Source organism: Rousettus aegyptiacus, unplaced genomic scaffold (assembly GCF_014176215.1).
Source record: "Rousettus aegyptiacus isolate mRouAeg1 unplaced genomic scaffold, mRouAeg1.p scaffold_m13_p_12, whole genome shotgun sequence".
Taxonomy (NCBI): domain Eukaryota; kingdom Metazoa; phylum Chordata; class Mammalia; order Chiroptera; family Pteropodidae; genus Rousettus; species Rousettus aegyptiacus.
The window spans coordinates 46506096-46527562 of NW_023416287.1; the positions used below are offsets into that span (position 1 = coordinate 46506096).

Genomic DNA, 21467 nt, shown 5'->3' on the forward strand with positions numbered 1-21467 from the left:
ACATATGGGGGAGAGAAAGACAGTGCCAAGTGAAGAGGATGAAGAGACAGGAGAGAGGGAGAGAGGCAAAGGGGAAAAGACCAGGGGGACACAGAGAGAGACAGAGGCCCGCACATGCTTAGCGACAAGGGAAAAGTGGGTCGTTTTGTAAACTGTGTCATTTCAGACTTACTACTAAAACTTTAAGAGAAATGCCTCTAAAAAAACACTACGTCTACGGCCATGCTACCTTGTATAAGCCCGACTCTGTCTGATCTCAGAAGCTAAGCAGGGTCAGGCCTGGTTAGTACTTGGATAGGAGATCACCTTGGAAGACCAGGTGTTGTAGATGTAAAAAATAAATAAAAGAATAAGAGATTGTAAGATGACAAGGTCCTTGTAATCTGTGAGGTCAACCAAGGGTCACCTTACCTAAAAAGAAAAAAAAAGAAAAAAAAAGAAAAACAAACAAACAAACAAACAAAAAAACAGCATGTGCAAGAGTAGTAATAACTATGGGTGGGTTGATTGATGACAATCTGAAGGCTACGGCTTGCTTGCCTGGGCTGGATGGGGACCCTATTATTCATTGTGTTGCTGTATAAAGGCTGTGAAACATTCTCATTGTGGAAATAAAAGAACATTTATGTATAAGACCGAGCAATTAAAAGATGTCACACATTCAAAACAATGCTGTTTACACCTGTCGTAACAAGATTGTAGTACCCACAAAGCACCTTAGTGCTCTTGGGCTATAGAGATGGGGTGTCCTCCAAAGCACAGGCTCAGAGGTGCTGATTGCCTCTGTGCCTAGGGACATAGGCTCAGGATCTTAAGACTCATTAGTTTGAGGAGTAATTTCTAAAGTTGTTGTTAGAACATTTAAAACATATTAAACTACTTAAGTGCTTTTAGCTTATGATTCAACATCCACATTTGATTCTAAACATTCCATTTTATGATATAAACATTGGTAAATGAGAGAGAATGTTTTACTTAGCAGCTATCAAAGTTATATTGAAGATATATTATTCATTCATGTATTTAAGTATAGTTGGTACACAATATTATGCTTCAGATGTACAATATAGTAATTCAACATGTATACACCTTACAACGTGATCAACACACTATGTCTGGTAATCATTTGTCACCATGCAAACTTATCACAATCAAAATATATATTCTGAATGTCTGAAAATCATTTTACACTTATGTATGTATGTTGTAAATATAAGCATAATTCATACACTTTTGAGGAACTGGATTAGTGTTTGCCTTTCATTGTAAAGAGAAGATTGGAGACACTTAAATATGAAGTGCTTTAAGGCACAAAAAGAAAGAGAATTAGCTAGGTAAGGGTAAGTCCTACTGCGGTCCAACCCATCTAGCTCTGTATTTTGCCACCACGAAGCTGAACTTTTATCTAGTTTGTTGAAAGAGAAGTGCAAGAAGCACACCTGTGACTTTATGTGGTAAACTTCAAAGATTTCATAGTTATCTCTCAGGGAACATCCCACTAACCCAAGGATAAGAGTGTCACAAGCATGTTTTACATGTTTGTTGTTGAAGACTCTATTTGCTCATTATATATTTGTTATAGTAGAGTATTTGTTATAATATGTCTTTTGTAGAAAATCTAATTTACTCATTTAGGTTGTAATGTTTATTCCAGTGCTGTGTGTGTAACTCATTAATTCTTTCTCTCTCCAGCTCTGTATGATGACATTAGTTCACAGCTAGTCTAAAACATTAGGACTTTGTGTTTTGCATTTTTCTATGTAGGCCTGTTTGCAAAAAATATGTATCAGACTCTGACAGATTCATTTGTAAACTTGACAGGAAGCTCGTGTCTTTGATAACACTATCCAAAAAAGTTATGATGAATACTAAATAATTGAGTAATTCAAGAGATGAAATTTGATATACTGTAAATAAAACATTTTCTTTTTCTGACTGCAAAGAAGAATCAAAATTAGGTCAGTCCAAAAGTGATATAACAATATTAATCAAAAGCTTTAAAGATGATGTCTCTTTCAGCAGTTCTATTAGCAATTTATCCTAAGAAGAAAAAAGGTCTGCGAGTTGTAAAATGCTACATATTTATGCAATATTATATAAAATAGCAAAAAATTAAATGCCTACAATAGAGAGTTTGTTAAACGAGTAATGAAATACCACATGAGGAATACTATGCAGCCATTAAAACTCAGGTTGTCAAGACATATTAATTAAGTGAAAAATATTTCAAGTAAGTTTAAAAGATAGGTTTTAAATCAGTAGCTATGCTAAGGTCCCAATTTAACAAAAAAATAAATGGGTATGCTTGTCTATAAGATGTTTGAAGGATATCACTAAAGATTGGTAGTGTTTATCTCAGTGAGATGGGACTATGGAAGGATTTTATTTTCTTTCATCATACCTTTCTGTATTAAAAAATTTTTAAATCCTACAATTAATCTGTACATTCTTATCACATTAAAACACACATCGTTGAGGAAGCTCCATAGTGTAGTGGTTAGCACATCTGCTTTAAACACAGAAGGTCCTGGGTTCACGCCCCAGGTGGGGCCACGGACCATACCCCGGGTGCGCCAGGCCCCGCATGTGCCAGACCTGGGTGTATACTGGGAGCGTGTGGGAGGAGACACTCCATCTTTAGAGACCCAGTTCTTAAGGGAGACAGCAATATCCATAGGTCAGGGGTGGAAGTAGGGTGGAGGAATTAAAGAGAGGAAATAAAAAGCACACATTGTTGGTGCCCATTCTCACTGGGTCACTTTTCACTGGATTCCTGCTTATATGCTCATCTCTAAATATGTGGCATGTTAATATAGAATTAATCAATGGGATAGAAAGAAATGGTTATTTTCTTCTAAGACAATAACATTCTACTTTTGGGGGAAATGCTTTGGTGTCTGTTAGCTGACTCCAGCTTTGAAGAACCTTATAGCTGAGCCCTCCATTCCTGTAGGAACCAGCTGCTACTGTCCCTAGTTACCTGGAGCTGATGAAATAGGAATTATTTTATTTTACACCAAATCCGTGGGGGAAACCATTTCTCCTTAGGGAAGCCTGTTCTCCTCCTTACCAAAGTCTACAGAAACAGCAGAGCTCTGCTGTTATCCAGGTCTTAACACAGACAGGTGGCCCAGACATGCAGAGGAAGGCCTAAACATCATGCTCAAAATTCAAGGAAATATCTGTATTGGCTAAACTTTTCTCATAATGGAACTTATATTATTTAAAGTACAAAGCCTTTCATTACATCTGCTTCTTTGTCCTACTCTTAAATCAATAGTTTCATGTGAATGATACTTGGTAAAGACACTTGATTTATAAGTTATTTTAATCTCTATTTCACTAACCATAAATTTGAGGAAGCTATTCCCACCCCCACCCCCCCGCCCCGGGATGAGAAGAAACATTGTTAGATGCCTGTTTATGTATTTTTTAAATTTAAAAAAAAATTGAAGTGAAATTCACCTAATATAAAATTAATTATTTTAAAATGTGCAATTCAGTGTCATCCATGTAGTCACAATGTTGTGACCACCTCTATTTATTTCCAAAACGTTTGCATCAGTCCAAAAGAAAATACCATGCTCATTAAATAGCGAAATCTCCATTTTCCCACCCCCAACACCAGGCCAGTACTGATCTGCTTTCTGTCTCTGTGGATGTGCCCCTTCTGGATATTTCACATAACTGGAATCATATGACAAATGGTCTTGTGTGTCTGGTTTCTTTCATTCAGCACAATGTCTGCAGGCCTCACCCATTTTGTACCACGTAGGGGTACTTTATTTCTTTTTGTGGCCGAGTATTATTCTATTGTATTATATACCACATTTTGTTTAACTATTCATCTGTCAATGGACGTTTGTGTTGTTTCTGCTTTTTGGCTATTGTGAATAAAGCTGCTATAAACATTAGTCCACAGCTATCTGTTCAATTTTCTGCTTTCAGTTATTTTGGAACTGCTGACTAATATGGTAGTTTTATATTCAAGCTTTTGAGAAACCACCAGACTGTTTCCACAGTGGCTGTGCCACTTTCCATTCCCCCAGCAGTGTGTGAGGGTTCTAATTTCTCCACATCCTCACCAACACTTGATATTTTCATTAAAAAAAAAAAAATTATAGCCATCTTCATTGGTGTGAAGTAGTATCTCACCGTGGTTTCGATTTGAATTTTTTTAATGGCTAATGATGTTCAGCATATTTTCATGTTCTTGTTGGTCATTTGTGTATCTTCTTTGGAGAAATGTCTTTTTAAGTCTTTTGCTCATCTTTAAATTGAGCTGCTTGTCTTTTTGTTCTTGAGTTACATGAGTTCTTTATATATTCTGGATACTAGACCTTTATCAGATATATGATTTCCAAATATTTCTCCCATTCTGTTGGTTGTCTTTCACTTTCTTGATAATGTCTTTTGATGCACAGAAATTTAAACTTTTGATGAAGCCCAATTTATCTATTTTTGTTTTCTCTTGTTGCTTGAGCTTTTGTTGTCATATCCCAGAAATCAATGCCAAATCCAAGGTCATAAAGATTTATCGCTGGTTTCTTTTAAGAGTTTTATAGCTTTAGTTCTTGTGTTTAGGTCACTGATTCATTTCGAGTTAATATGTTTGTATAGTATGAGGGTATGTATATTGTTTAGAGTTAGTTCAATCTAGATTATTTCTCAAATTCAGATAAATTTTGGTGGAGAATGACATACTTCAATGCTATAACAAGTCTATACTACATAAACATACCTAATTTTGACAAGGAATTTTGTAGTGGCCTCCTTTCCAGAAATGGAATATGAAGAATTTCCTATGGAAGTTGTATCATCATGTCACCCAGAATGGTGTTTGTCAAAGACATTTAAAACAAGGATTATCTTCTCCCTCAAAACTTCTTATCAATGCCCAAATATTGCCTAAGTGCTAACAATCGATCATTCAACAAATATTTACTAAGTTTCAACACTGTGCTAGGTACCATTTTAGAAGTCGGGTAGGCCGCAATGAATGAGATAGAGGTGGTCCCTGTCCTCAGGGAGTTTGTAATTTTGCAGATTATGTGCCCAGTACAATGCAAGGTGCTGGGGAGATGGGCTACAAGTATGAGGTACAACTCCTGTTCTCAAGAAGTTAACACTTTAGTAAGGAGACCATGGTTAAGACACACCAAATAATTAGGAAACGATAAAAGGCAGTACATACTAAATACCATATGGTGACTAAAGCTATGGTGCCAACCGGAAAAGCCACAGAAAAGGAAAGCTGCAGAAATCTGGGAAAGGGAGAGATCAGTCAATTTCAGAACAGATTGGAAAGGTTAGCAAAAGTGGAGGGCTTGAACTCAAAGGACCAGCAGAACATGAAAAATGAACATGATCACAATAGTCAGGAGACTTTGAATAGATTGGCTTAACTGAGTAGGAGAGAGATACAAGGGAGCCATGAGGTTGGGGGTGATGGTGCTTCAGTAGGGAGCTATTCGCACACCATAGTACTGTAGAGATGGTTAGCGAAAGCTACTTGAGTCCAAAGTCCTTTGTCTCACACTCCTTTGTAACTTTTTAGCTAAAACTAGTGGAGCAGAAGCTCCATAAATGCATGTTGTTGCTGCAGGTCATGAGTCTAGGTGACCATACCTATGAGCTAACCTGTTATTCTCTGATAATATGTTTTACCTAAATGTATTGCATGTACTAGTAGGTTGATTTGTGTGTGCATAGGTACCATATGAGCTTTATAGTATCTTATTTAGATAGCGTGGAGTTGGTTATAGTTTTTCTCTTTTTCAAAGCTTTTAAAATGTTTCACTAAGAAAAACACCCAAGGGAGAAATCAGCTCATTTATTTCAAACAAACAAGCATGATCTCCTGATAATCGACCTTCTGTTTAGAAGGCAAATGGAGTCCCTTATGGCTCCTCTGAGGCCCCCTCCCGCCTGAGTGGCTCTATGATACAACAAGGGAGCCAGGTTCTGCTGTGGCTACAGAAAAACACCTAGCTGTTCCTGCTTCTGTGGCTGGCAACAAAGATACAAACAGACAAGAAATTTAAAAATAACTGTGGCCTGTAGATCTCATTAAAGTTGCAGCATCACTTTCATGGAATCCTTCATTACGGTCCTAGCAACAGTTTACAAATTCATGCAAGCTCCCAACGCTGAGCTTTCCTGCACTGCTGCTAAAGGAATGTCTTCATTAGAGAACCTCTCCCTCCCAAATCAAGATGTCTTGCTCTGTAAATTCCGAGTAGCAGTTTTATTTCTTTTACTAAATAGTGAAAGAGTTTTGATAGAATAATCAACAGGCTGCAAAACACAGAATTTTACATTGTGTTAAATGCCAAAGGGGTCTCAGAGATAAAAATCAAACATGTTAGGCAGATATGTTCCACCCCCAGCATCCCCAGCGTGTACCTGACCCCCACTGAAGTGAAGTGTTGAAAAACTCTTGGTGCATCTGTGCGAACAATGAGGTCTCTCTCCACTGTGAATGCCACAGTATCGTAAACAACACTCTCCCTCTCCCCCACCTGCTTCCACCCGCAAGGACACAGTGATGTCAGAAAGTTGGAAGCTGGGGATCGGGCTGCACTAATAAGCACGCTGGAGAATTCTCCTTTCACAACAATGGTGTGGTAAGGTCCGGGGAGACAAATGGCACAAGCTGAGACACTGAGCACCCCTACCTCGCCCTAACTCACCCAGACCCTGCAATCAACCCCTCATCAGAGGAATGGCTTGAGTGAATTATATTCAAACTATTAAATTTTTGACCTTCAATACATCTGGCATCTCATTATTTTTATTTTTATTTTTCCATTATTTTTTTAAAAGGAGTATCTTTTCTGGGCCATTGGAAATCTCTAAAAACCTGAAGCCTGGAACTTTCCTAGAATTTTCTCATTTTCATTATCAGTGACCTGAGCCTTTTCTTTTTTTTTTTTTACTTATTTGAGGTATATTTGATATATAACATTATATTAGTTTCAGGTGTACAACATACTGTTTGATACTATTTTATATATTGCAAATGAGCCTTTCTTTCTTCATACAAAACATTTACTTTGATACTTTTACTTTGAAACACAGAAGCATCAGTGGATTATAGACTACGTCTTTGTACTGTGGCATTTTATAAAAAGGCCTTTTTGTAGCTCTGGGTCTAAATTTTTCACATACCTTCTCAAAGTCAGATGAGCATTATTTGTATAAATAGCATGTAAACCTTTTGTGTCAATCGGTTTGTTTCCAAATTATGGTAGCAAACGCCAAGCTATAATTGGAGATAAATGTAAATAGGATAAAAGGAGAAACACAGAGTACTTTATTTTAAAAAATCCACTTAAAAAGAATATTTTTGGTTATATTTGTAAGCCATAAGATGCACAATTGCATTATTTGATCTGTGGGGAATCTGGTTGTCTACATACAGTCTTCCCCACCAAATATGCTTTGTAGATGCCACAACTTTGCGTTACCTGCACATGGAATCCCCCAGGTGAGCTAAGAAACTGTGAGAAAATCATGGGAGTGTATCAGCAAACCATCTTCAAGTAATGCTGACATGGAGAGAACCTACCACTTAAAGTCTTTAACTCTGGAGAACCTTGATGGTGTCAGAATTTCTAAGGTCATTTTAAGTTTTTTTTTTTTTTTTTTAACACTGTTTATCCAGGCTTAGATACACAGTAAAAGAAAAGGACGTTGGCCATTTTTTCACGAGTTCCTCAGTTTTGACTGGGGTTATTAGGCTTGATTAACTTCTTGGCATTCCAAAGTAATACCCCAATACTTATGCTACTGTTGAGAGTGTCACAACCAACCCTACTCCAGCGCTCCCTCTATGTCCCCGGAGGCCTGGTTGGAGTGAGAGCAAAATGACAGGCTAATGAAAGCACAGGTCATGCTGCACAGAGCTGGAAGAGCAGCTGGAGGTGGGGCAGGTGCCTGAACTGAGACAGGTCTAGCAGCAGTATCTGCGGCATCAGGTCTTCTTTAGTATGAATCCTTTACATTTAAATGATCATACACATTGTTTTTAAGCAAAAATACTGTTGATGACTTTTAAGGAATCAAGATTTATTCAGAGTTGTAAATATAGAAAGTGCTATAGGAAAGTGCAATTATTACTATGACTATGAACTATAACTGCAGAGAAAGAACAGGCTACATTTGTAGGTCAGGCATTTCACACTGGGGACCACTCACACATAACTAGAAAGTTCCTGCAAGGCCTCTCAAAGTTTATGAACATAGCCTAGCCTAAGCACTGAGAGCCACACCAGGTGTTTGTTCTGTTATAAAGCCAAGGTACAGCAGAGATCTTCTGGGAGCTTTTAGTATGGAGAGATTCCTCAACTCCTCCCCAAGAATTCCTGAATCAAACATCTGAGGCAGGTGTAAGGCCCTTGTTTTAGAAACTCCCCAGATGATTCTGAAGCTCACTTTGATTTGAGAATTATGCATTGATTCTGAGGCTGACAAGTTCTCAGAGCTGCCTGAAATCTCAAAGACCCAGTATGGCAATAGCTCCAGGTTTGATCAAGTACTAATTTATTGGGGACAACAGGAAATAAAAAGGGAAGTTTGCAGAAGGAATTGGGAAATTGTCAATGTCAATGAAACTAGGTGTTGACATCTACTTTGTGCCTATTTTTATTACCAAGCCAATCCAGTACAGATTGCCTTGATCCTATTAAGCAGATATTCCCTAAATACACATGAATACTTCATGAAGTAAAACTCACCAAGCCAGGCAGATCTCAAAAATAGGCAATCATCCAATCAGGTTTAACATCTACTAGTAAAATGATGGCTGCCGAATGATACCAAAGTCTGAAATGTTCTATATTCATTTCTTATGTCAATGCTGCAAAAAATCACTAAGTGTAAAATCATATAATGAATGCTGTAAATGTTGAGAACAGCTTTAGCCCATCTTATTGAATAACATATTGTTGCTTCCAACCACAAGAGCTGTTGCCAAAGAAGGGATGTGTTATCAGCAGAGACTTTAGTGTGTTACATCGAAACATCTGAAGGAGATGTAAAATACATTGTCCTGAAACTGGTACAGAATAGACTTTTGCCATTGCCAGATTCTTACTTTCCTTTATATTCATTCATGGGAAGTGGAGACATTTTTAAACTAGCATTTAGTTAAATCCTATAAACTCTTGAGTTTTAGTTTTTCATGAGTATTGGCCTTGCCTTCCTAATTAGACCATAAGCCATAGAACAGAAATTATTTAAAAAATCTTTTCTATACCCGCTCTGGGCAGCTAACCCAATTTCTTGAACACTGCTGGAGCTAAGCCAACATATGTTGTATAATTAGCTTGGGATATACAAAGGTGAGGTGAATTAACAGAAAAATTAGAAAATGATATTCATAAAATATAAAAAGATTTAAATGAAAATTTGAGAAAATCCATCCCATTATACTTGTTTAAAAAATTTCTTTTTCAATTAGAGGTTATATTCAATATTATTTTATATTAGTTTCAGGTGTATAGCATAGTAGTTAGACATTTATATAATTTATGAAGTGATCACCCCAATTAGTCTAGTACCCACCTGGCACTATACATAGCTATTACAAAATTACTGACTATATTCCCCATGCTGTACTTCACATCTCTGTGACTATTTTCTAACTACCAATTTGTATTTATTAATCCCTTCCCCTTTTCACCCAGTCCCCCACCCCACCCATAAATGGCAACCATCAGTTTGTTCTCTGCCCACTACACTTTAGTCACATGTAAAAGAACCATTACCAAACACTATTTCTCATTTAAATCTGACTTCCCAGATGGATTTACTTCCTGTGGAAGTTCTAGTGCTCAAAGGGACAGAAAAAATAAAGAGTTTCCATTCTCCTTTCGTATTCTTCTCTACAGTTCAGTTATTTGGGTTCTGTGAAGACCTAATTCTACTAATTGTGGGTTTCTCCTCCAGGGTGACCACAGACTCCATATTAGAATGTGCATGGTATTTTAGGGCACTGAATTATAAGCTGAAATAAGCACACAAATGGCAGATGGGATAAACTTCCTTTTCTCCTGATTTCTGAGAGTCAGAGTTCTTCACCCTGTTTCTGATAATATCCTTCACAGGTAAGGAATCATAAAGGAGGGGCAGACCCACTTTTCTTCTCTCCCCTTTTCAGAACAGGGAACAGTCATTTTCTTACACTTTAATAATTTTCCCCCTTGAGAGAGGAATTTAAATGTCTTTCACTTGCCAGGAGAGTGGGAAGAAGGTGGGTGGAAATTTTTAAAGACCTTCAATAACAGCTTGACACAGAACTGAGCTGGAGGAGCTGGTGCTGTAACCCGTTCAGAGCCGAGATGATCTTTGATACTTCGCTGGAGGGGGAGAATTAAACCAGGTCTCTGGCCAAAATGACCCCTTCTGGCCTCACATACACCAACCTGGACCCAGGTTAGGATAGACACAATGCCAAAAACCAAAACCAAAACAAAGCAATTCGCTTTTAAATTCACTGGCAATGAATTGTTTTACCTAAGATACTGAATTGTATGCTAGAAAGAGAAAAATCCAAAGCCCTTGGAAAGGCTGGATGGGATGCTCTCTGGTTCTTATAGATTTATGGCCTGTACTGGTCGGTCCTCGCTGGCAGGCACTGGGCCCTGACTCAGGGGAGAAGTGCTCTCTTTCTGGGCATCAGCAAGGGCAGTTCTAAGCACGGCTCAGTATCTTTGTTTCTTCTACTTGTTAGAGCTTTAAAAGTTACATTTTCCTTTTACCCTATTTGTTGGGAGGCTCAAGGCATACAAGCTTACTACATGGCATCTCATACTTCTACCTGCTCTACAGATACTCACTCCACATTTCCAGAGGCTCCCTGAGAGATGACTTCACAGGGAATGGGCAGAATCCCCATCCACTCTTCTAAGCTTTGTCTCAACTCTTAGGCACCCTCTCACCTTTCTGCTCTCTAGACTTAATTTCCTTAATTCCACAGGGGCAAATTTTGCAAAAAAAAAAAAAAAAAAAAATGTCTAAAAGACTTTATTAGATTGAAACAGGGGAAGAAATGGCTGATAAGGGATGAAAACTGAGTGTGGGACTGACAAAAAGTATGAATCATAGTAATTCCAGACTTTGGAGAAATGAAAGATGTTAAAATATCTGGAACTTTTTCCCTTCAAACACTATTGTGCTGTCTTCTGGTTCCTTGTTTTAAATAGTAGTGACTGAGTAATGCCTCTTGTTTATTCACCTTTTCTAAACTCGAATTCTTTGTACATCATGAATCATATATTTCCTCCCACTTTTCTGATTCCCTTATGTATAGGACACCCAGATCCTTATAGCTTTCTCTTAAGAAACAGAACACCCACAGAACATGGCTTTATTTTTTTCAATTCCACTGAGGCTGAAAAAGACTGTTTTTTCACATATCCTATTCAGATTCATAATACAGTCCTTTTAAACACACATAGACCAGATCCAATTTCTTGGCTTAGAAGTAAAATGCTAATTTGCATGTTTTCAGTGAATTACTAAATGCCCTAAAAAGTACATGCGTCAGAAAATGAAAAGAACAAAATTACACAATCTGCCTCTGTTTGAGCAATACATAATCATGTGGCTCTTTTGGGGGTGCAAAAGCATCAAGAAGAGTATGTTTAAAAAAGCAGAGCGTTAGGCTTATCACAGATTTTGATAACTGTAGGGGTGTCCTTACGAAGGTGTGTGAGGTTAGGTCTTGTAGCTATTCCTGCTGTATACACAGAGAACACGGCTGTCTGCACCACCATTTACAAATGTGAAAAATGGCCATGTGGTCAGATTCAGTCCCAGGGTCAGCCCATGGGTGGATGGCATGGGAGGTTTAGGAGCAGGCAACTGGATTAGGGGTTATGCCCATTCAGATAGACACCTTACCCAGTGACCTGAGGATAGAAAAGCATTGCAGGGAAAGTTCTACAAGAGCAAGCGATTCTTGTCAGCACTGGGAGGGCAAAGACTAGTGTGCCTGGCCCCCTCAAGGGGGAAGCATGGCTGCCAGGCCCAGGCAGTGACCATTCCTCAGAGAATGCCACCCTCCACCCATACAGGCCAGGAGGATCATGTGGATGTGAGGGTACCAGTAAGGACTCAGAGAAGCATGCTGAATAGCCCCAAATGGTGCTTCTCACTCAGCCCTGCACCTATCAGTACCACCAATGCTGAGGCTCTTTAAGAACAAATCATTATTTCCGTTGCCCATATTCTCCAGTACAGCCCAACCTGTCTTATATAGAAACCACTAGTGACAGGTGGCTTTTGAGTACCTGACATGCTGTTTGCTCAAGCTGAGATGTTCTGTATGTGTTTCGCTGGGTTTCAAAGGCCGATTATGAAAAAAGATCATAGAATATCTCATTAATAATTTCTAGAAATTGCACATTGAAATAATATTTTGGATGTACTAAGTAAAATATATTATTAAATTTCATTTGTTATTTTTACTTTTAAAAAATGTGGCTACTAAATATGTAAAATTACATATGTGGTTGGTATTTGTGGCCCATATTATCTATTTTCTGTATTTTGTCAGTACTGGCCCCGAAAATGTGTTCATTAAAAAAAAGGCTGGCCAAGGTTACATGTGTTGATGCAGTCACTTTAAGATCAGTAGAACATCTTGGTTTTGCAAAAACATAACACGAAAGTTTGATTTAAAAATGTTTTTCTCTGAACAGCTAATATGGAGTGCTGACAGTGTGCAAACAGTGAGCCTAACACCTTTTACCTATGCTGATTCATTTAATGTTCACAACTCTGTGAGGTGGGTACCAGTATCATGCCCATCTCAGACAGGAACAAACTCTAGCTACTGAGGTGCTGCTACTTGGAAGGACAGAGCTGGACTCCGAGCCCAGGCAGACCTGCTCCAGGGAGCAGTCTTCCTTTCGCACCCATTTTTGTTGAATGCTAAAAGTTTAAAATACTTTAAAAATAATTATATAAATAATTATATAAAGTATAATTATAATACTTTAAAAATAATTATATAGATGAGAAATGGGAGAGGCATCCATCTCTGGAATTCTAGTGTGATTCACTTCAAGAATAACTGCTAGAATGTGACATGAAATTTATAGAATGACAGTTAATTACTTTTACAAACATTGATTAATTTTTTACCATACCTTCTGCATAACCAGAATTTGTCTTTATGGAGGTAATATCCTCAATTATTTTGTGCCAGCAAGTCTTAAAGCACTGCCATCTATCACAATAAATCTCGAATTCAATTCTTGAGACTTATGATCCTCTTTACTGTGCATTATGCTCACATAGCCCCTTCAATATCATCTGTGTAAAATTTTTCTTTGAGAGGGGACATGACACAAAGAAGAATGTATGCTGATAAATTAGAAAACCGTAATTTCTTTTTAATGTGGACTGCAGGTGAATAGAACTGGAAAATGACACATGGCTACCATTGGTCCTTACATGGCCTCTTTTGTTTTGTTTTATTACTTATTTGTTTAATAATACAATGAACACCATAAGCCCTCTCCCATCCTCCACACTAGGTATGATTAATAATGTTTATCGGTGTGCTCCCTGCTTCTTCTTTACTACTTTGAATATTGGGATGATCATTCTCTTCTCTTTAAAAAAATTTTGCCACAAATATATGTATGTTGAAATAATACAGTATTTAGTTTAGCTTGTTTTTGAACTTTACAGAAGGGTATTGTATTATGTATACCTTTTTAACACTTTAGTTCTTCATTCAACAGTAAGATACTGAGATCCATCCATGTAGCGGTGTGGGTGTGATTCATTCCTTTTCACTACTGTATACCTTATTGTGTGTGTATTCTACAGATGATGTATCCATTGTCCTGTTAGTGGGCATTTGGGTTATTTCCAGTCTTGTTCTTAAAACAGTGCCACTGTGAATAGTCTTGAACATGTTTCCTGTCATACATTCCTAATGAGAACACTTATTTTATTTATTAATAAAATTTAATTTTGAAATCCACTGTAATCCCTATGCTTCTGGCAGTAGCATCCCCTAGGTTTTCCTTCAAAAGGTTGGATTGAACAAAGACCCGGTAGCTTGATGATTCTATTGTGTGCAATTCAGAATTTTCTTTCCACGTTACTTAGCAATACAGCCTTTCACTCCATTTAATTATGTATATATAACAAAGTTGTTTATCATTCTCACAAAATACAAGGTTTATCTTCAAAGGACTCAGTAATTTGTTCATTATATAAAATGATGTCTTTTAAGAATTATGCAATTAGCCAAGGAAATGCCTACAACCCCTCTTCTTTTTTTTGAAGCCATATGTTTAACTTTCCACAAAATGCTGTATTTTCTCCATTCTTGATGTAGTACTGCTTTAAAATAGATTTTTGAGGGTGTGGGGGTGTATGGGAGGAGAATGTTATCGCATTAAATGTGCATATCTATTATAAGATACATGGCAATTTCAAAAATTTTACATTATTTAAGGTGTATAGTAAAGATTTCTCAGTCTTAGGTTGGCCTCCCTGTCCTGAGAGACACAAAGGAACTTTAAGAGTTGTTCAGACTTGTATTTCAATGGCCAGTCTAATTTTTTACTTATAAGTCAGGGAATGCTTTATTTGCAGCGACTACAGGCAGCATGCTGAAAGAGTAAATATTGATAAAAGAATAAACATTGATAAAAAAAAAGTAAAACATTTTTCCCACACTTAAAGTCTTAATTTGAAATAGCTATAAAAATCACTGATAAATTTTAGTCATTTACTGGTTGATATTTAATATTTAACTTGTAGAATATCAATTCCGTAGTCACAGGTTCTGAGTCAGTTAAAATACAAAGACACCTGGTAGGGGTTACACATTAGTAATCTGTCATCAGTCATTTATACATTGGTATTTATTACTTAGGTCTTCCAGATTAGGAACTGAGTCGTCAGCAATGCATAGGTCAAAGTCTTTGTGTTTCCTGCTAATTTTTATCATAATTTAAATCCCTTTCTGGTTCTAGTATTTGAACTTGGCCACATTAACGACAATTTAACTCACATTTGTTGTGTTTTTTAGGGTACCAAGCTCTTTCATACCTGTGCTCTAATTCATTTCTCAGAGCACCTCCATGAAGTAGGTGTTACTATCTCCATTTCACAGATAGGAAAATTCAAAGGCAAGACGGCTAAGAGACTGTGTCTGGCCAAGAATTGACTCTAGTCTTTTACATCTTGGGCTCATTCCATTGCACCACACTTCACTGGGGCTGACTGAAAAAATTTTGAAAAACTCTTTGGATAGAAGACTCATCCTTCCATTTATGGCTTAAACATTTTTATTTTAAAGAGCCAAAGAGGTTCCCACAACAAAACTGTAAGCATTTGTTTTTTTCACGATCTTAAAAATATTTAAGTATCCAGAATTAACACATCTTAAATTTGGCAAAAACTTATCTTTTTCTAAGCATAAGGTTTATAAAAAATTTTAGATATTTGCTCTGAAAGAAGGCCTAATATATTAGAATTCAAATATATAAAAAGAGTACACAAGGATAAATTCCTGGACAAGAAAGTATGACTGTCACTATGCAAAAATCCCTTAACTTCAGGGATTGGCTTCAAGTCCCTATAGAATAATTTTATGTAACAGCACATGAAATGAAGTTAAAAAATTTAAAATAGAAACTTATCACAGAGATATTTTTATACTATATCTAAGAAATATAGCATAAACCATCTGAGACCCTAAGAAAGAATAAGAGTATAGAACTAAAAACTGTAAAAAGGTCCTCCTAACTAAGCTAATAATGATCTATGTTCTGATGCTGTGTATATATTACAACAGCAACAACAAATTATTAAAGACATCTTTCACTGGCTCAGTAAGCTGCGGAACCCTTCTTCAAGTGAGTATAAAAAATAATCCTTGGTTGATATTTTCCAACTTGATTTTTGTTAATGACTCCACGATTAAATTTTTATAGTGTGATGAAAGGAAATGAATGAAATTTCAAGAGTACTCAAGTGAAAATATCTGATTTCAGCAAAAGTTTTGTCAATAAAATGTCCTTTACAGCAGGGGCTGTGTCTTGTTCACTGTGATATTCCAGTTTTTTAGGCTATCCTGCATACACCTATAAGGTATTCAAGAAATTCTACCTGAATGAGTGAATGATCCAATAATATCCATACTTCCATTTTCATCTACTTGTATTTTTGCTTGAAAGAACTGAGAACTAGATCTGCTTATTTACAGAATAACTAGCTGGAGGTAGATCATGGTGAATGGAAAGAACATCTGATTATTCCAGGTAATTTCCCCTTTTGGGGCTGCTCCATGAAGTTGCACCCCTGCCATATAAGCTCCTATCAGCAAGTCCCTCTCTGTAAGAAAGTTTAACTATCAATCTCAACTATTAACTTCATCAAATGACTGTTATTCCGTCCTGCCTCCACCATTAGTATCACCACATATATGTACTGTGCAGTTATGTGTAATAATATGGATACCACATAGTTATAACCTACAGGAAGAGATCTAATAGTAGAAATTTTCAGTGCAATTACAAATTATTAGAAAGATATAAGTTTGGAAAAGAAAAAAGTTACTTCCATCATAACTATTATTGTAATCACTTGTCTTCTGTTTGGCAATACCATGGGACCCATTCTCCAATCTGCAGTGTGCTTTTCTTCACACCACTAATTCCACTGTTACTGGACTAGAAACACTTGGTTTCTCCATGACATTTACATACTGTTTCTAGTTCTTTTGAATCTCCAACTATTCCTAAAATGCATCTCTCAATCCATGATGAGAACTGATAAAAATAGGTTCTTGAAAAAAGAGATTTTTACTCTCTATGTGAATTTTCATTAACGTACCTATTGCACCAATTAAATAATACCTTTGTCATAATTCTATTGTTCTCTGGGCTGGAACGGCCTTTTAGAGATCATGTTGCCTAGCATTCATTTTTATAAATGATGCACAAAAGCCCCAAATATTGAGTGATGTTTTCCAAGGTTTTGTAGCTAGTACACATTGAGGGGAGAAGCTAAGACTTTTCCTACACTGTAATGTTACACTGCCTCTGCAGATGTGACTCCAGCACTGAAGACTCGAATACTGATCTAGTGAATGCTCTCTCAGTTTGCAGTTAGCTTCATATTTGATGAAAAAACTGAATATAGGAGAACTACATGGAACTTAACATGGACACATAAATAACCTTATCTGTAGAACCTAAAGGGTTATGGCTCAGATATTACAGAGAATTTAACTCTTCCTTAATATTCTACTATGGTCATCTTTTCCAAGGACAAAAATCATAATGGATCCAAAGGAAAACTTTTCAACTTTTAAGGCAGATATAATCAAACAACTGCTATCCCATCCCACTGCAACAGTCACTATTCACTTTATATATGTAATAGGTGGTTATGAGATTCCCTTTCCAAACATCATATGTTTGTAAGCAACACAGTAATCTGTGGGGAGGAAGCTAGAAATGGGAATTTTAGGTACCAAACAGGCTGTTAGGAAGGTATAGATTCTGGGGCCCAGAGGCAGCACAGGTAGGAAAGAAGAGTGTGGACACTGGAGCCAGACTCTGGACATGGACCCGCCACCAATCAGTTGTGTGGCCTTCATCTCCGCATGCAGACCCTAATAGTGCCCCCTGCTGGGGTGCCATGAGGATTATGTAAGCACATATGTCAGAAGTTCTTAGAGAGTAATGAGTGCTATGTGAGTGCTCTTCTGGGAATCTTTGCTTTCCTTAGCCACCTTTAAAACATATGTAGATGCCTATCTAGTTTACCAACTTGATTTTGATTAAACAACTTGCAAAGAAATCATGAAGAAAGGTATTAAGTAAACAAAAATTCAAAATGTTAATTATATTATAGGCAGAAGAATAGGTTATTCTCTCATCTTGTAACCCTTACGATTTGATATTCTTTGCATTCCAACTGTACTGTTCAGATGAAAATGTTGCTCAGAAGATTAATATATCTCTCTGCTTATATGCCTTTTATAAAGTTCTCACAAGTAGCATGTGTTTGCTGTATTCTGAACACAAGGTACAATAAAAGAAATCATTATTAGTCTGAAATCCTATTATCTAGGCCTTCACAGGTATGAAAGGCACAGTATTGGCACAGTTTCTGAAGTGGGTCACCTGGAATAATAGAAGGAGTTTTGAGGTATGGGTCACTGTACCTTAAAGGTGAGAAATTCTCACTGAATTCCATGTCATCTGACACATGAGAAGTAAGAAAACTGGCCCCAGAATAAAGGGATGTCTTTTCTAGTTGTGACTTTGCCCCTAATGTCCTGTAAACTTGGACAAATCTCACCATCATCCTGGGACTCTTGCTCCTAATTTATAAAATCACTCTAACATTCTCTAAAAGTACTCACGCACATCATTAACTTATAAGAGGACCATAGGAAAGAAGAGTGGTAAAAATGTTTTTGGTCTTCTGATTCCTAATGTTGAGAAGAAGTAAAATGGTTTTTTATTTTGATATAACCTTTATGCATTTATAATTTATTTCTTTATTTTTAGTTTTGTTCTGGGATGATCTCCTTTTATGCATAAATGACTATTAGCTATAAGGGTAGAGAAGTTCAACAAATAGAAAAGGGGAACTGTAGCATATAATCTAATAATAAATCGAGAAATGAATAGAAAGTAATAATTCAATACATAACTGTAAAGTTTTCAATAAAGCCAAAGAATGAAGAGAAGATTGTAATTTTCTAAGTTTTAAATGCTTTTATAAGATTTGTCTCATTATACATGTCAGAAAATGTAATGCTTTAGAAGATTTGAATCCTCTCTCATTAACATCCTTTTTCCCTAAAAGTAGGAAATGTTTTTTTTTCTAATGAGCTAACCGAATAGGGTTGTTCTCTAAAAAAGATTCTGTATAATTAAAATAAAGTGACCATAAAAACCAAAAGAGTAACATGCATAGCTGAATTTAAGAAGGAGAAAGGTGCTATAACCACGGCTACTCTACCCAATGAGGCTTTTGATTAAAATGGAAGGTGAGATAAAGAGCTCCCCAGACAGAAAAAAGCTTAAGGAATTCATCACCAAAAAGCCAGTATTACAAGAAATGTTAAAAGGTCTTCTGTAAAAAGAGAAGGGACAAACAAGAAAATAGAAATAACAAATATGAATAATAAAATGGCAGTAACAATGTAACTATCAGTAATCACTTAAATGTAATCAGATTAAATACTCCAATCAAAAAACATAAGGTTAAAAAATGGATAAGAAAACAAGACCCATGCATATGCTATCTACAAGAGACCCATTTGAGATCAAATGACACAGACTGAAAGCAAAGGGATGGAAAAAGATATTTCATGCAAATGGAAATGAAATAAAAGCCAGGGTAGCAATATTTATATCAGATGAAATAGACTTTAAAACAAAGACTATAATAAGAGACAAAAAAGGGTATTATATAATGATAAAGGGATCTATAAATCAAGAGGACATAACCCTAATAAACATATATGCACCCAACATAGGAGCACCTATATACATAAAGCAATTATCGACTGATATAAAAGGAGAGATCAATAGTAATACACTCATAGTAGGAGACTTTAACACCACATTAAAGAATCAACAAGGAAACAATGGGCCTAAAAGACACACTAGAGCAGATGAATTTAATAGATATTTTCAAAGCATTTTACCCCAAAGCAACAAAATATACATTCTCAAGTGTACATGGAACATTTTCAAGAATAGACCACATGTTAGGACACAAATCAAGTCTCAATAAATTTAAGGAGATTAAATCATATCAACCGTCTCCTCTAATCACAATGGTATGAAACTAAATATCAACTACAAGAAAAAAAAACTGGAAAATACACAAACACATGGAGGCTAAATAACATACTACTAAACAATGAATGGGTTATTAATAAGATCAAGGGAGAAATTAAAAGATACAAGCCAAAAAGAAAGAGGACTCAAATAAATAAAATAAAAAATAAAAGAGTAGAAGTCACAACTGACTCCACAGAAATACAAAGGATCACAAGAAAATACAACAAGCAATTATATGCCAACAAATTGGACAATCTGGAAGAAAAGAACACATTCCAGAAACATACAATCGTCCAATATTGAGTCAAGAAAAAACAGAAAATCTGAACCAACTGACTACCACCAATGAAATAGAATCAATAAACAAAAACCTCCCAAAAAACAAAAGTCCTGGATCAGATGCCTTCGTAGGTGAATTTTACCAAACACTCAAAGAATTAACACCTATTCTTTTCAAACTATTTCAAAAAATTCAAGAAGGAAGGCTCCCTAACTCCTTTTATGAGGCCACCATTATCTTGATTCCAAAACCAGACACATTACAAAAAAAGAAAACTATAGGCCAATATCTCTTATGAACATTGATGCAAAAATCCTCAACAAAATATCAGCAAAGTGAATTCAGCAATACATTAAAAATATCATATACCAAGATCAAGTTGGATTTATTCATGGGATGCAAGTTTGGTACAATATCCACAAATCAATTAATGTGATACACCACATTAACAAATCAAAAGATAAAACCATATGATCATATCAATAGATACAGAAAAAGCATTTGACAAAATCCAGCATCCATTTATGATAAAAACTCTCAGCAAAGCGGGAACAGAGGGAACATACCTCAACATAATAAAGCATAACATTTTCTGACATTTATAAAACAAATTTTATAAAAGCATTTAAAGGTCATATATGACAAACCTACAGCTAATATCATACTCAATGGAGGAAAGGCTAAAAGTCTTTCCCTTAAGATCAGGGACAAGACAAGGATACTCACTTTCATCACTCCTCTTCAACATTGTATTGGAAGTCTTAGCCACAGCAATAATACAAGAAAGAAAAATAAAAGGCATCTGAATTGGAAAGGAAGTGAAACTCTCATTATATGCTGATGGCATGATACCATATATAGAGAACTCTAAAGATTCCACCAAAAAACTGTTATAACTGATAAATGAATTAAGTGAAGTATCAGGTTACAAAATAAATATTCAGAAGTCAGTGGCATTTTTATACACCAATGATGAATTTTCAGAAAGAGAAATTAAGAAAACAATTCTATTTATAATTGAGTCAAAAACTATAAAATACCTGGGAATCAAATTAACCAAGATGGTAAAAGACCTGTTTTCAGAAAATTATAAGTCATTGAAAAAATAAATTGAAGAAGATACAAATAAATGGAAGCATTTACTATGTTCATGGATAGGAGGAATCAACATCGTTAAAATGGCCATACTACTCAAAGCAATATATAGATTCGATGCACCCTATCAAAATACGAATGGCATTTTTCAGAGAGCTAGAACAAATAATCCTAAAATTTATATGGAGCCATAAAAAATTCCAGATAGCTACGGTAATCTTGAGAAAGAAGAACAAAGTTGGAAGTAT

At 36.1% G+C, this 21467-nt stretch overlaps 1 protein-coding gene and 1 pseudogene across 4 annotated transcripts in view; one reads left to right on the forward strand and one right to left on the reverse strand.

The window, feature by feature from the left end:
* Positions 1–21467, reverse strand: part of GNAL (G protein subunit alpha L) — a 153389-nt gene that overhangs the window by 63074 nt on the left and 68848 nt on the right. The gene's annotated exons all lie outside the window — the stretch shown is intronic.
* On the forward strand, positions 213–331 carry LOC118610585 (annotated as a pseudogene).